General features: G+C 46.9%; 1 protein-coding gene across 3 annotated transcripts in view; it reads right to left on the bottom strand.

Moving 5' to 3' along the window:
• The window catches only part of SKA3 (spindle and kinetochore associated complex subunit 3), a 637733-nt gene extending 623352 nt beyond the window's left edge, over positions 1–14381 (bottom strand). For all 3 annotated transcript variants that reach the window (XM_085621582.1, XM_085621581.1, XM_085621580.1), the window contains exon 1: positions 14270–14381. The gene's annotated coding sequence lies outside the window, so the exon portion shown is untranslated. The remainder of the gene's footprint in view (positions 1–14269) is intronic.
• Positions 14382–14758: the final 377 nt, after the last annotated feature.

Genomic DNA, 14758 nt, shown 5'->3' on the forward strand with positions numbered 1-14758 from the left:
TTTTGGGTTTAGCACGTTTGATTGACAGTACCAATGGATTAATTTGAGATTCATGCATGTCTGTTATTAGAATAAATCCAAAGTAACCCTTTAAATTTGCGACCTTTGTCTGTCATTCTTATGATTTAGATGATTTTTGGCTTAATACCTAATTAAAAGTGAGAGACAGATCCATCGGAGAGCACCAAAGCCCGAATAGTGACTACACACTGCCAGTCCAGCAACACCACTCACAGGACAGCAGATGCGTTTACACGCTGACAACTACCAACCCTGAACCTTGTGGGGTTTGGGAAAACCGCTCAGCACAAAGGACAAAACTATTCCGTTTCTCAATTTATACCTGTCCAATGGCTACTTTTTTGGTTTTCTGGGGGAATCTTAAGGCTCTTTCAGGGATTCCTGATTTTCTGCTCACTTCTCCACCCCTATATTCGAATCTTCAAGATCTCCTTAGTATCACCTACAATCTCTTTTTTGGTTTCCTCTTGTGCGATGGTGATAGCACCATCAACAACCTTATGCTTGAATATCTGTTCCATTGGCAAAGAAGGTCCTAGAACCGAAAGGGCTGGACTCAAAAGGGATGGTGTAATTTTCATAACTATTCTCCGCACTGGAGCACATCCCTGCAGCCTAAGTCCAGGCTTATGGCACCACCTTGAAACAACAAGGAAACAATCCCAGACATATTCCTCATAATTCATTTTAGACAAGACAAAACTTAAAGGACAACAACAGCTTGATCTCGCACGAGTATCCACCACTGAAAAATTGCTCCAGACATCCACCATTAGCTGGCCAAGTTGTGGCAATCCATTTTCCTGCTGCTTTATGAAACTCAACTATAGCACTGCTAGAACACCGACTTTGCAGGTCTCACTAAAACAATACTACTCTGTAGTACAAGCTCCTCTGGTGCACAGCAGGACATAAGAGGCAGGCTGGGTACTCAGACTGGCTGCATGCAGATTCAGGAACAGTAGCGCCTAGTATTCTCAAAGGCATCAGACTGGCTGCATGCAGATTCAGGAACAGTAGCGCCTAGTATTCTCAAAGGCATCACACACACCTATTGAGAGTATGGGCAGTTGCTTGGTTGCCCCTGGCAGGTAAAAGGGACACCATATACAGTTTCACACAAATGCTTGCCATGAGGTGACTGTGGAATGGAAAAGGACCCAGTTTAGGCTAAGCACCTACGGCACAGAAAGTAAAAGATTTTTTGCAAAAACACGTTTACACACTCATCTCTGTGCCCAATAAACACAGTTGCTTAACTTCTAGACCGAAACTACTCCCTACTGAGTAATATTCATTTCAGTATCTTTAAATATTCATTGAATTTATCGTAATGATGCCGTAGTGAAAATGTGTCATCTCTTGCTCATGACCATCCAACACCAACCCAAACTGTGTACAGAGTGAATGCCTGTTGCTTAACTATACTGTGTTCTCTACCTTAATTAAGCAAGCTAATGTAGGACTTTGCTGTAGAAAGGGGGAGATCATGACCAGTCTCAATCAACATTTTTTTTATACAGTTAAGTAAATCCTCCTGGACTGCCTAGCCATGGAACCTTACATGCCTCACACAATAAGCACACACCACCAGCATTGTGCTATACACTACTCCTTAATGCAATAGCTACTCTGTCTGAATGGCAATATGGCTGACCTCTTTGGCTGTAGTGGGAGATTGATAAAGTCACATTGATAACTTGCATACCTGATAAAAATCATTATCACTCACTTCCATCTGGCCTGGTAGCCTAATTCTTCCTAGTCCTCAGGTATTTTATCACCCTAGGGTTTCGTCTTCACACCATTGCATGTCTACCCTCCCAAAAGAATTTTCTAAGGAGCCTTATCTGACCACATTGCACATCTTTAAACGGTAAATAGTGGGCCAAAATTCACGTTTGTGCATTCTGATGTAAAGGATCAACCCATCTGTGTCCTACAACGCACTCCCAAATGATCGGACATACTGTAACTCGATGGCTGGGAGAACATGTTGCTGTACCTGGCTATCTCCTAGATCTAAAATAGCCCCTACTGTCCGTATCTGCAGCTGAGGTCTCATTTCTGCGCTCTCACGCATGGTTTGCTGTTCCTAATAGTAACCAGGCTTGTGCCACCCTTACTACTAAGCTAAGTGTAAGAAAGTGTCTCCCTCTGTATGGTCAACCCCTACATTTTTGGAATTATGTGTTTTTCGACTACAAGCTACATTGGGCCCTGCTGACCAGACCCCAGTACACGTGCTCTGACCTCTCAAAGCATGTGCAATTGGCTAATACCAGACTGACATATTTATCTTACCTATAACTCCCTAGTATATGGAACAAAGTGTACCCAAGGTTAGTAAGTTAAATGTCAGTAGTGGACAGCAGCGCTTATTGTACCACCACTGCACTGCAGTGACAAACTGAAAATATGGCTCTAAGTTTGCCACTGTAGTCTTGTCGGGCTGCTTTTAAACTGCCAAACTGACATGGCAAAATAAACCATTTTGCCAAGTCAAAACCTTCCTTTTTAATATTTATAAGTCATCCCTAGGGATGGCCTTAGTAGTCGAAAAGGCATGGTGCTGAATATTGAAAAGATGTTTATAAGTCCTAACAGTGAAAGCCATCAATTGTCGTTTTCACTGTAGCAAGGCTGGTAGTCCTATTGGTTAACATAGGGTTACACCAGCCCACCTATGCTCTAAGTGCTAACTTTCATTTGAGACCACAAAATATAATACTGCAAGGTATCAAATAAATTGTTACAATAAAGCTGACAATGCTGAAGTCGTATTTAAAATAACTTTTAATATAAAGGTGACTTTGGGGAGTCACCACTTTCTTGCCCCAAAAGTTGTAGTAGCCATTTCTGAATACCCACAGCAGTTGTCACCCGAGACAGCCTACTGCCCTCTTGCCAGGAGGAATGACGCACTCCCAAGAATGGAGAACAAAAGGACTATAGGTGGGAGGAGGTGCGACATCCTCCAATAGGACGGCCAGGGAGCTGTGGCCACAGATGGTCCAGCTTCAAAGAGGCCACCTCTTTGAAGGCAAATGCAAGTCACAACTTAGGCGGCCCGTTCTTTTGTATAGGTAGACAGACTAGCATCTCCTCCAGAGGGGAAAATCCTGTTGCTGAACCATTTTTCCAGGAGGGGTGGCTAACTGTACTCAGGGATGTGGAATTCCTATAGCCCGATGCCCGGGACATATTGTTTGGGGTCAAGGGCAACAAGTTTTCATGTGTATTTTGTCCTTGGGACAAGTAGGCCCAACCCCCTACAGCACAAACCATTTGGCTGACAGTTTACTGTACCACATTATGGATCAGGAAAGGGCAATGTCTGCAGTTAAGGTAATATTTGTGTCCATGTGTTAAATGCTGTTCAAGCTTGTATTTATGGTTCATTAATGCAAAGCCTCTATTAATAGGGTGAGCACTAAAAGTAAATGTTGTTAGCTCGGCCTGCACTACTGACGGTGGTTCCAGTATAAATGTGTACACACGTTTTCAAAGTTTAGTAATATGAGGCTATGTATAATGCTCCCAGAATGATCTCTGATTATATGCAAATATTTGCAGAATCTTGAAAGCAAGAGTGATTATTCTTTGCTTTCAAAATAAAATGTTCACAAAAAAACACAAGTAGGAAAAAAAAACCTTTTGCTAAACTACTGTAAGATTTTAGATACCATGTCTTTGCTGCATCATTTAGTAACATGTTGATGTATGCTTGTATTTCCCAAAAATATTCATAATGGAAAAGCAGTGTAACCAGTTTAAATAGGATTGTGGGGAAAAAAAATTAACAAGCATTGGCAAAGCCAGTAGGTCTGAAATTGGTGGTCAGCCTTTTGGTTTTGTCAATGCGGGACTTGTTTAGGCATAGTTTTTGTAAAACCTTATCGGTGTGGGAGCTGCTGGGCCCTCACCATTCTAACAAGCATTGGCAAAAGCAAAAATAGTTTTTGGTCTCAAAAGGCACACATTGCCACAGCAGTTCAGGGCACTGAACCAAATTACTTTGAGTGCCAATATGCTCCTTGTAAAAGAGCAGAATACGGTCACTTACAGTGAAGCTAGCAGATAGATCGAGAGAGAGAGACAGAATTTTATTAAGCAGCAAAGGTCATGGTTGACGTCAGGCCTAATTAGAGGCCCAATTATTAAAGAAAGTCTCAAAAGTACATCCATGGTATATATGCTTGCATTAAGTGCATATATACAGTTTCCGTGAATTCACAATAATTTACTGAAGTAGGCCAAGAAATAGTACTCCTAGAAAATATTTGTGAACTGCATTTTAGCATGAGCAAATGTGTTATGTTATGTTATTTAGGATTTCTATAGCGCACGGCTACTCCATTGGAGTGTCCCGGCGCTTTTTATTGGCAGCTTGAAAACATAAAATCATAACACAGAAAGACAGCAAAACTGAGGAGGAAAGCATGCTAAGAGGCAAAGAGCCAAGTTTTAAGGCCCTTCCTAAAGGTCAGCAAATTAGACGTGCTACGTACAGACAATGGCAAAGCATTCCAAAGCTGCGATGCCTTCAGCTTGAAGGAGCGACCCCCTACGCGGGCACTCTTTACTCGAGGGACCACCGCAAGGAAGAGAGATTCGGATCGCAAAGATCGAGCCGGGCGATGAAAAGTAAGCCTCCTTTGCAAATATTTCGCGCCCGAGGAATAGAGAGCCTTATGAGCCAGCGTCAACGCCTTAAAGACTATCCGCTTCCGGATAGGCAGCCAGTGCAGCGACTGCAGAAGGCCAGACACTCTGGCTCGCCTATGAAGGCCGAAAATAGCCCGAGCAGCCGAGTTCTGGACCACCTGAAGGCGCTGTAACAGATACTCCGGAAGACCCAGATATAGGACATTAGAATAGTCCAATCTGGAGCCAATTAAGGCCTGCACAGTGATCCTCCTGTGCTCTTCTGAAAGCAAAGGAAGAAACTTCCGGAGCATCTTCAGGAGGCCAAAACATGTACCCGTAAGACCGAGGATCTGAGATCTCAACGTCAGACCATTGTCTATCTTAATTCCCAAATTTTTGGCCTGCTGGGAGGAATGTGCAGGAGGAAACATATTAGTCGGCCACCATTCCTGCCAATCTGGATCAGAGGTACAACCAAAAAAGAGTACCTCAGACTTGTCTGAGTTGCATTTGAGGCTGTTCAGCTGGAACCATTTGAAAACAGCCCCAAGGCACTCACGAATACTCTCTCCATCAAACTCCTCACCTTTCCCACACGTAAAGAGGAGCTGAGTATCATCGGCATAGGATACGATCTGGGCCCCCAAGGACTCCGCCAGAGCGGCCAATAGAGTCATAAAGATGTTAAAAAGAGTCAGACTCAACACAGAGCCCTGAAGGACTCCAACTCCCAAAGGCGGCATCACGGCAGAGCTTGGGGAGACCCAGACCGTTTGTCGACGGTCCGCTAAGAATGATCTAAACCAGCTGAGCACCGTCCCCCTCAGACCGATCTCATGAAGTCTGACGAGGAGACCCTCGTGGGGGACGGTGTCAAACGCCGCCGACAAATCAGGCATGACAAGCATAGCTTTACCTCCTAAATCCAGTGCCTCCTTAATGGCTTCAGACACCTCCAAAAGCGCCGTCACGGTGCTTAAATTGGGGCGGAAGCCAGATTGAGTAGGATGAAGCAGATCATTGGTTTCCAAAAATCCAGAGAGCACGGTGTGCACGTGCTTCTCCACAATTTTAGCCAGCGCAGGAAGAAAAAAGATTGGCCTATAATTGGCCAACGCCTCAGGGTCTAGGCCAGGCTTCTTGAGGAGGGGAATCACCATCGCCTGCTTCCAAGCCTGCGGGACCACCCCCTCACACAAAGAGATTCAAGAGTGGATTTGCCAAGGGATTTACAACCGCCGCCATCTTCGCCAAAAATTTGGCAGGGCATGGGTCAAGAGGCGACCCAGATTTAAGATTGACCATCAATGCCAATGACGATGCAGCTGAAATAGGCGGAAAATCGGCCAAGATGAACTCCTCAGGAGCCGATGGAACTGGCTCATCCGCAAAGCTGAGGCACGCTTCCACCATCCTTGAGGGAAAGGAGTCCTGAATCAACTTTATCTTAGCTGTAAGGAAGTTGGCAAGAGCAGAAACCCACGACTCAGTGGGCGCGGCCTGGGTTACATTAGACCGTGGAGTCGTGAACTCCCTCACAATGGTGAAAATCTCCTTGCAGGAATAGGAGGCAGCCTCTATTCTCCTGGCAAAATAACCCTTTTTCTCAAGGAGGATATCACGATGGTAGGTTTTAATCGTGGTCCTATACAGCAGCCTGGCCGCCGGGTCATAATGTGAACGCCACGCCCTCTCAGCCACCTTGCACTGCCGGCGAGAAGCTGACAGTGCTTCCGTAAACCAAGGGGCAGAAACCCGCTTTGATGTTGCTCGGGGTGTCCTCACAGGGGCGAGATCATCTAGCCTGTCCATCAGCCACGCCTGCAGAGACTCGAGGTCCCGTTCCAAATCGCCCGAAAAGGGGCAAGGATGATCAAGAGAAGCCTGAGCTAGCATCTCTGGGGTCACCCGATGGAATGCCCTCACTCCTAGTCCCTGCTGTCTAAAAACGGTACTAGAGGGTTTCTCCAAGCCTGGCACATAAAATTTGGCCAATCTATGATCAGACCAAAGCACCGGTAAAAGTTCTAACCCCTCTAAGGGGAGCGTCGAGAAAACCTGATCCAGGGTATGGCCCCTATCGTGTGTTGGACCGGAGAGGTGAGGGACAAGGCCTAGAGGGGCCGTAATATCGATCAATTTAATCACCTCAGGGTCCTCTCCCTCATCCATATGAAAGTTAAAATCTCCAGCCAACACACAATGCTCCGCTCTTAAGGCCAGCAACGAGATAGCTGACTGCAGCTCCTCGAAGAAGGAGCCAGCCGGTCCAGGGGGTCTATAAACCAACAGCCCTTTAAGAGCTTGGTGGGCGGCCAGTACGATAGAAAAGGCGAGGGATTCCGAGCCTGTGATTGCATCCATAGGGATAATGGAACAGGCGGCAAGTTTATTCACTACAAGTGCCACCCCACCACCCCCTCCCCTCCAGCCTATCTTGCCTAAAAATATTATAATCAGGAGGAATTGCTATGGCGATATCAGGATTGGACAAATCCCCAAGCCATGTCTCTATCAACATCAGGCAAAGAGGTTGTTCCGTAACAATGAGATCAAAGATCTCCTGAGCATGTCTGGCACAGATCTGGTATTTAAAAGCATGCAAATATGCTTCACATTGCCCGCTCCCGTATTCAGTTGGATAGTCGGGACAGTACCTGGTGTCCAGCCACAGGTCAGGCAGCGCCTCCTACCCCTGAAACGGCCAGGAAAGACTGTATGGCAAGCGCCCGATACCTTTTGCAAGGAGCGCAGCTCCTGCGGCGAGTAACATACCATCCTATCAGCACCACTCCTAATCCTACAGAGCTAACCACACCCGCCGCTCCGACGCCTCCAAGACGCTGACGGGCGCAGACGGGCAGGACTCTGGCAAGACTCAGGCACAGCGAGGGCGCACCCGCTGCGCGATCCCGCTGCGCGCAGAGGACTGATAAATAGGGCCGCCAGGTGAGGTGAGAACTGCCCCACTAGGACACTCAATATGGCGCTGGGAAAGCGTTACTACCCCTCCCAAGATGGCGCCCGAACAAAGATCGAGACTAAGCTCCTAAACCCTCAGAACCGGACCCGCTAAGCAGCGGTGAGCAGACCAATTATATGCAGGTAAGGGGATAGCTACCCCACTAAAAACAGGGCAAATAGAAAGAAAATAAAAATAAATAAAAAACGGGTACTTTAAAAACAAGCGCGCTTCAAACACAGCGCTAAATGCACTGCCAAGCTGCCAAGCAGGACGAATGGAACCTGGTAGGGCATGTGTAGATTTGCTTGTGTAAAAATCTGAATGTTTTAAGTTCACTTTTCCTCCAACCACTTTTTTTCCCAACCCTGGAAGATGTTTTACGTCTGCCCCTGTCAGGAGTACATTTCCAACCTTTTTCAGTACGGGAAAAGATTAGAAAAGAGTTGGTGCAAACCCTTAAAACACGCAAGTTAGTAGGTTTGCACAGACTCAAAAGGGCATTCCAACCCTTGAACTATTGCTTACCACTACCTTCAGCCCCCGTATGTAGACCTGCAGAAACGTAGCAACACAAGGGAATTGCTAGTATTCAACCCTACTATGGTACGAGCCCTGGCATAATTAGCGAGGCTATATCAGAACTCTTATATAATGAGATTGCTGCAGTAATTTGTCGCCGCATTACATGGCACAAAAGGGTCAAGTGGATTTTGTTACAGGACAAGTAGATTTATGAAGCAACCTGCCCCATGGACAAGTAGACATTTTATTAAATTTCACACCCCTGTGTACTGGACACACCTCAGGGGTGTGGCTACAGCTTTGACCCAGGGAAGATAGGTCTGACATTTTGGATTTGGGCACAGAGATGCACTGCAAGATTGTTTAGTACCATCCCACAGGAAATGATGTAGAGGGGTAGAGTTTCACAGTGGAAATTGTAGTCCAATTGCTAGCCAGTCCTGCCCCACTCACAAACTTGAAATTGGAATAAAAGTGGCACTCCTGGCTTCCAGCATCAGAACACTGCTGGAACCGGAAAGGACAGAATTGAACCGGTCGACCTCAGAAAGAAAGGCTACACCAAGGAAGCCTGCAACTGCTGAAACATGACAGGGCTTCAGAAAGAGAAAGAACTGTTCTTACTGCCGACCTCACAGCGAGACCCAACGGGCTGTACATACTCCTACTACAGCCAAGGACCAGTGAGTGGACTCCAAGGGCTAGTTGGTCAGCCTCCTTTCAGGGACACAAAAGCAAAAGAAACCTCCACCTGCAATGTGCCCAGCTGACCAGCAGCCACTGGACTTGTGCTTGACTCCACTGGTGAAGCATGTGAGATCGAATCCTAGCCCCCAAGAGGCATCTCCAAGGTCCTGGACTCTTGGCTGGAGCTGGAGTACTCTTTCTTCCAACAGAACTGCAATTTGTTAGCCTAAAGCAAACAATAACATTTTATGTGCACAGAGTCTCAGACTCAGACTACTGCTATTTAGTTAGTGGGTAGCCTTGAGCGCATTCACGAAACAAGGCTTTTCACTGGACCATTTAACTTCTCCTGTCCGTTGACATTGAACTCAATAGTGACTTCAAGCTGCAGAGGAACCCCACCCCCAACCTGACCGTCGTCAAGAAAAAGAATTACCAACGTTTCTAAGTGCAAAGGTAAAATCTTGATCGGGCCAACCTGATGTCTGCATAGACCCCAAGATCCATTGCGGTTGGTCTGAAACTTTGACTCTGCCCAGAGCCTCGTGTACTGCTAGGAGTGAAAAGCAGTGATTTATGAAATTTCTCAAAAATCATATCCAGATATATGTATATACACACAATTGTTAAAAAGTGGAGTTACTTATTGACTGTTTTGGTACCGATAAATGCTTCACACTGGGCCACACCTACCCATGACTGAGTTAAGGTTTGATTTAAAGAAACCTAACTGTACCCAATACATAATAGAGACATTATTACTTGGTGAGGTCTCACAACCACCTCATATATTAATCCAGTTCATCACATTAAGGATCTAAGGCTTGGACGGGACCCCACTCAGCTGGGGTCCTATCGCCCACTTGCCCTACTCAACACAGATTATAAAATTTTAGCGAAGGTACTGGCGGAACGGCTGGCGCTGGTGGTACCGGCGCTGGTACATGGAGACCAAAATGGTTTCGTGCCTAAGCGCAGCACCTCTCTTAACCTACGGAGGTTTTTTCGTGTAGCAACTGACGGTATCCAGCTATGGCCCAGAGCAGGCTGCCTAGTCCTAGACCTGGAAAAGGCATTCGACTGTCTAGAGTGGGGATATCTGGTGGCGACGCTGTCGCACTTCGGACTGGGGCTTGGCTTTCTTCAACTTGCAGCTCTTCTATATAAGGGCCCTATGGTGCGAGTGAGAACTGGCCCGTACATATCTGACCCCATTCATGTCGGTCGTGGCACTAGACAAGGATGCCCGCTGTCGCCCCTCCTGTTTGCGCTTGCGATGGAGCCGCGGGCGGCGACGTTTCGCAAGGAACTGGCGGATGGCATCCCACTGGGAGATGCGACGCACCAGGTGTCCCTCTATGCGGACGACCTACTAGTTTTTATCAGAGACGTGTATTGTGTTCCTGCTGGGCTGGAGCGTATCCGGTGCGAATTTGAAGCGCTCTCAGGGATCCGGGTAAATGCAGCCAAGTCCTGCCTGTATGCATTTGGAGCAGACACACCGGATCCTGGTTATCGCCTTGGGGGAGTACAGGTGCAGTGGCAGCCGGACACCTTTCGCTATCTGGGAATCCAGTTATACCGTCAGCCGTCAGATCTTGTTGAGGATAATCTGGGAAGAGCCGTATCTGCGATCAGGGCTCAGATGAAGTTCTGGAATACACTTTCCCTCTCGGTCACCGGCCGAATAGCATTGGTTAAGATGGTAATCTTGCCCAGTCTACTGTACTATTTCGCCAATTTGCCTCTATACGTCCCGCCGTCCTTTTTTACGGGCTTGACACACTCCCTTCGAGACTTTATATTGGGAACTGAGCGGCACAGGGTCGCACTACCCAAATTGTATCTCCCCGTAGGTCAGGGAGGACTTGCGATGCCGTGTTTTGGGCATTACTACCTGGCAGCGCAGCTGCAGTGGATAGCTCGCTGGCTAGCGGACAGAAGCTGTGACGACACGGCGACGGACCCCCCGCTGTCGTTGGCTGAGCTACTTAGGATTTTTCACCCGGCGGCAGATGTGATGAGACCGGCGCCGCTGCTGTTGGTTGTGGCATACAAATGTTATCGTAGGTGTCTCCGTCTTACTCGATCTAGGATTCCCTATGCACCGGCCATACCTTTGGAAGGCTCCCCTAGTGGGCAGGGAGTGCTTGGGGCTGTGGAGCTGAGGGACTGGAATGCAGCTGATATCTGTACCTTAGAGGACCTTTACCGAGATGGGGCTCTCCTCCCATTCGCAATCCTTGCGGAAGAGACAGGGCTAGCCCAAGGCCAGTTTCTCCGACATCGGGCCCTGGTGGAGACACTGGCGGGCCACTGGGGAGACCTACGGGAGGAACCAGAACAACACTTAGTGGTGCAATATCTCCATGTTATGGAACGGGGGAGACACATGATTAAATGGATTGCGGCGGCGCTACGAACGCACGCGGCGTTGAGTCTGGGGTCGTTGCGCGGAAAATGGGAGACGGATCTTGCTCGCCCCATGTCCGATAAGGAATGGGAAAAGGTGCTACAGTGTCTGAAAAGAGTGCCTAGGAACATGAGATTTCGCCAAATACAATTCTTCATCTTACACAGGGCATACATCACACCGGCAACCATCAACAGATACTTCCGTCGTACAGATGCATGCTGCCCCCGCTGTGCGGAACCAGACATTGGCTTAATTCATATGCTATGGGGCTGCCCAGTATTGAGCGCCTACTGGCAGGCAATACGGGAGGCGCTCCGCAAGTGTACAGGACGGGATTTTCCCTCTGAGTGGTCTATTTATTTGCTGCACCTTTTCCATAGTTCGCCCTCTGCAAAAGTTGCCTCTAGATTTATAGATTTGGGGATTGTAGTGGCGAAGAGGCTCCTCACTAAGCGCTGGAAGGCAGACACACCCCCCCCCCCGCATGTGAAGGCATGGCGTGGCTTATTCCTAGTCTGGGCAAAGGCGGAGGAGGTGGCCCTCCGTAGGGAGGAAACATTGGGACTCCGGATGACACCCATCGCATCCCAGTGGGGGGTGATGTTGCAATCCCTGCTGCAATTGGGCGTAGCTGACACGGAGGACAATGTGGGTGGGCTGAGGGAGCTGCATTAGTCGACAAGGGGCTGGCTTGCCTGGTGGAGTATCACGGCACAGGGTGCTACAGCTTTGATGCAATTGGTGAGACACAGGAACACATATGCCATTGTCTGCGCAACACTCTAAATGGGGGATGCGGGGGCTGGGGGGGGGGGGGGGGTGAAGAGACCCGGTAGGGGGTGGGGGGGGCACCTAGACACATGTTGAGAGCTGCTGTTGTTCTTTTAGTTGTTACTCTGTAGGGGAGACAGCTCCCCGACTGCAGAGATTGGTTATTAATAACATAATTGGTTATCTGTTTGTTGGAATCACTGGAGGGAACGAACATAGCACTAAGGCTGCTACTTTATAGTCCCCACATGGGGTAAGACTTCAAAACCTGCGGTGCTTTAGTAATTGTACTCACTGCCAAGGAGGCCTTTAATATAAGACAGAATTGAACACTGCCCCCACCGTTGCAGATCATTGCAGTTGACTATATAACATCATGTATATATGTTGTGCGTTAATTGTAACTGTGCACTAAACTGCTCCATAACGTGATATATACCTATTGTTGCAAAATTCAATAAACGGATTTCTAAATAAAAATTAGGGATCTAAGGCTTTTGGATTAGATTACTTGTTGTCAATCTCCAGAATTACCAGTCACTGCAAATAATGTTCAAGACCAACAAATCTCAGGAAATCATCTCTGGACCATCTTAATGCCAACGTACACAGCTCTTGGGTCTCCTAGAATCCAGTTGCCTCATCCTACAAACTCACGTAAAAGGGCCTATATGTGCCGTAGAATTACACACGATAGTAACCCATTTATAAAGGGGAAGGGGTTTATTGGGAGCCCTTACCCTTTGAAAATGTAAAAAAAAGAAAAAAAGAAGCTGCAAATTAATTTTTTTAAAGCATCTTGTGTTTCTTTAAGGAAAATGGGCTGCATTGAAGGAAAAAAAAAAGATTGCTTTATTAAAAAGCAATCACAGATGTGGTGGTCTGCTGACCCCAGCAGCCCACCATCCCTGTGATGGCTATGATTCACAACGGGTAGCAATTTGCGAACTACCTCATTAATATCCATGGAATCGGTCTATTTGTGAACCACTAGGAATCACTAACAAAACTCAAAGGTTTCATACATAATTGTGACTCGGAGTGAATCACAATTAGGAAATCGGTATTCCTAATGTTTGTACATCAGGCCCTAAGAGGCAAAACAGTTGTTGTATAAACTCTGTACCTGCCCCAGATTATTACTGAGCAACATTATAGTCTATGAAATCAACCAATATAGGGTTTTATACAACTGGTATTCGGAACTCACATATTTGAAAGTGCTTTCATATGGGATAATGAAGAAAAAGAAGTTTTGGTGAAATAAAACATTTGCCTACGATCACACAATTTAATTGAAGAAACCGCAATCTATCCAGGTTTCGGTTTGTACTAATCAACCACTAAACGGGTATCTGTGAGCCTTTCCTTATGGTAAGGATGTTTTACCCCTTTGTGAATATCTCAGCAGAACTCGACCCAAAGGTATTGCAGTGCTTTACATTAGCACCCTTTACATTACACAAGGCCAAGTTATTTTTATAGGAATGGGGAGATTAAGGTATTTGCCCATAATCACAGGACGTTGAGTTGATGACGAGACTAACCTGGTTCCTCAGTTCCAGGGCAGCAGTTCTGGCTGTAAGGCCACATCCTGAGAAGAGGGGAGGGTGGAAGGCAGAAGACACATGAAAGCTCGGCTCTTTATGAGCTCCAGAATCCAATAGGACCTCGAACTGGGCCAAAGTTTGGCTCGAATTTGCAGCGGCTCGCCCTGTCCACCCGTAACATGGTGATCACATTAACAGGGGTTTCATAACGTAAACTAGTGCACTCTCACTGACTAGTTTAACTTCAATTATTTTTTTATTTAAAGTGTGCGTTATTTTACACGCAGTCACTAGAAGGCGAAACATTGTTGCAGAATATATTTTCTTTTTTGCCACGCCTCTAATTTCGCCCCTCTCTACCCCCCCAACCCCATTGCCATCAGTTCCCATACTTCTTTTAATGCACTTCGACCACTGATCTTCACTTTTGAGACATTATCGTAACACGAACAGTTTCGTTTTGAGACTACACCATACCTATAAATCCGCACCAGAACTCAACATTCGCCATCACGAGTACACATTCAAATATCCCCCGCTTGTTGTCATCCAACCCAAAACATTCAAACGTATTAACTCACTATTAATTGATTGGTGTGACCATGTTTCTAATTATATTCACCCCCTTAAAAACTCAATAGACCGCTATGCACCCTATAATTCGGTGACTGTCTCGCGGCTACTTACATTGACCGCTCGTAAATTCAAACTCAAGTCCGCCGCCCGTAGCAATTCCTTTAACGGGTGACTGTCATTTGCCCGCGATAACAACCAATCCCCTGACTGAATTCGTTCTGAATTTGCGGTGCCACTAATGTGTAAAGTGATTTAGGATTGGAGCTCTTGAACACCCCACCCAGTTTAGTGCGTCATACAGGATTGTGAAGTGCGGATTGGCTGTGGAGTCCATGTGTACCCTTTTTACAGTCCGTGGGTACGGGATGACAGACTTGTTTGTATACTCGGTCGACCAGGATAGGCTGCTGTCGCTTGTCGTTCTGCATTGAAAGTGAGGGAAGGAGGTAGTGGGAAGAGGACAGCGCCAGCGTGGTGTTAGACTAATAGTGAGCGGTGGTTGGACCTCGTCAATGGATATTAACGACTGACAGACAGGCAGCTCTTTTGGTCTTAGCTTCGGGGGTTCAGGCTGGGCATGAGAGCTATCAGTTGCTCGTC

The sequence above is a fragment of the Triturus cristatus genome, chromosome 8 (assembly GCF_964204655.1).
Source record: "Triturus cristatus chromosome 8, aTriCri1.1, whole genome shotgun sequence".
NCBI lineage: Eukaryota > Metazoa > Chordata > Amphibia > Caudata > Salamandridae > Triturus > Triturus cristatus.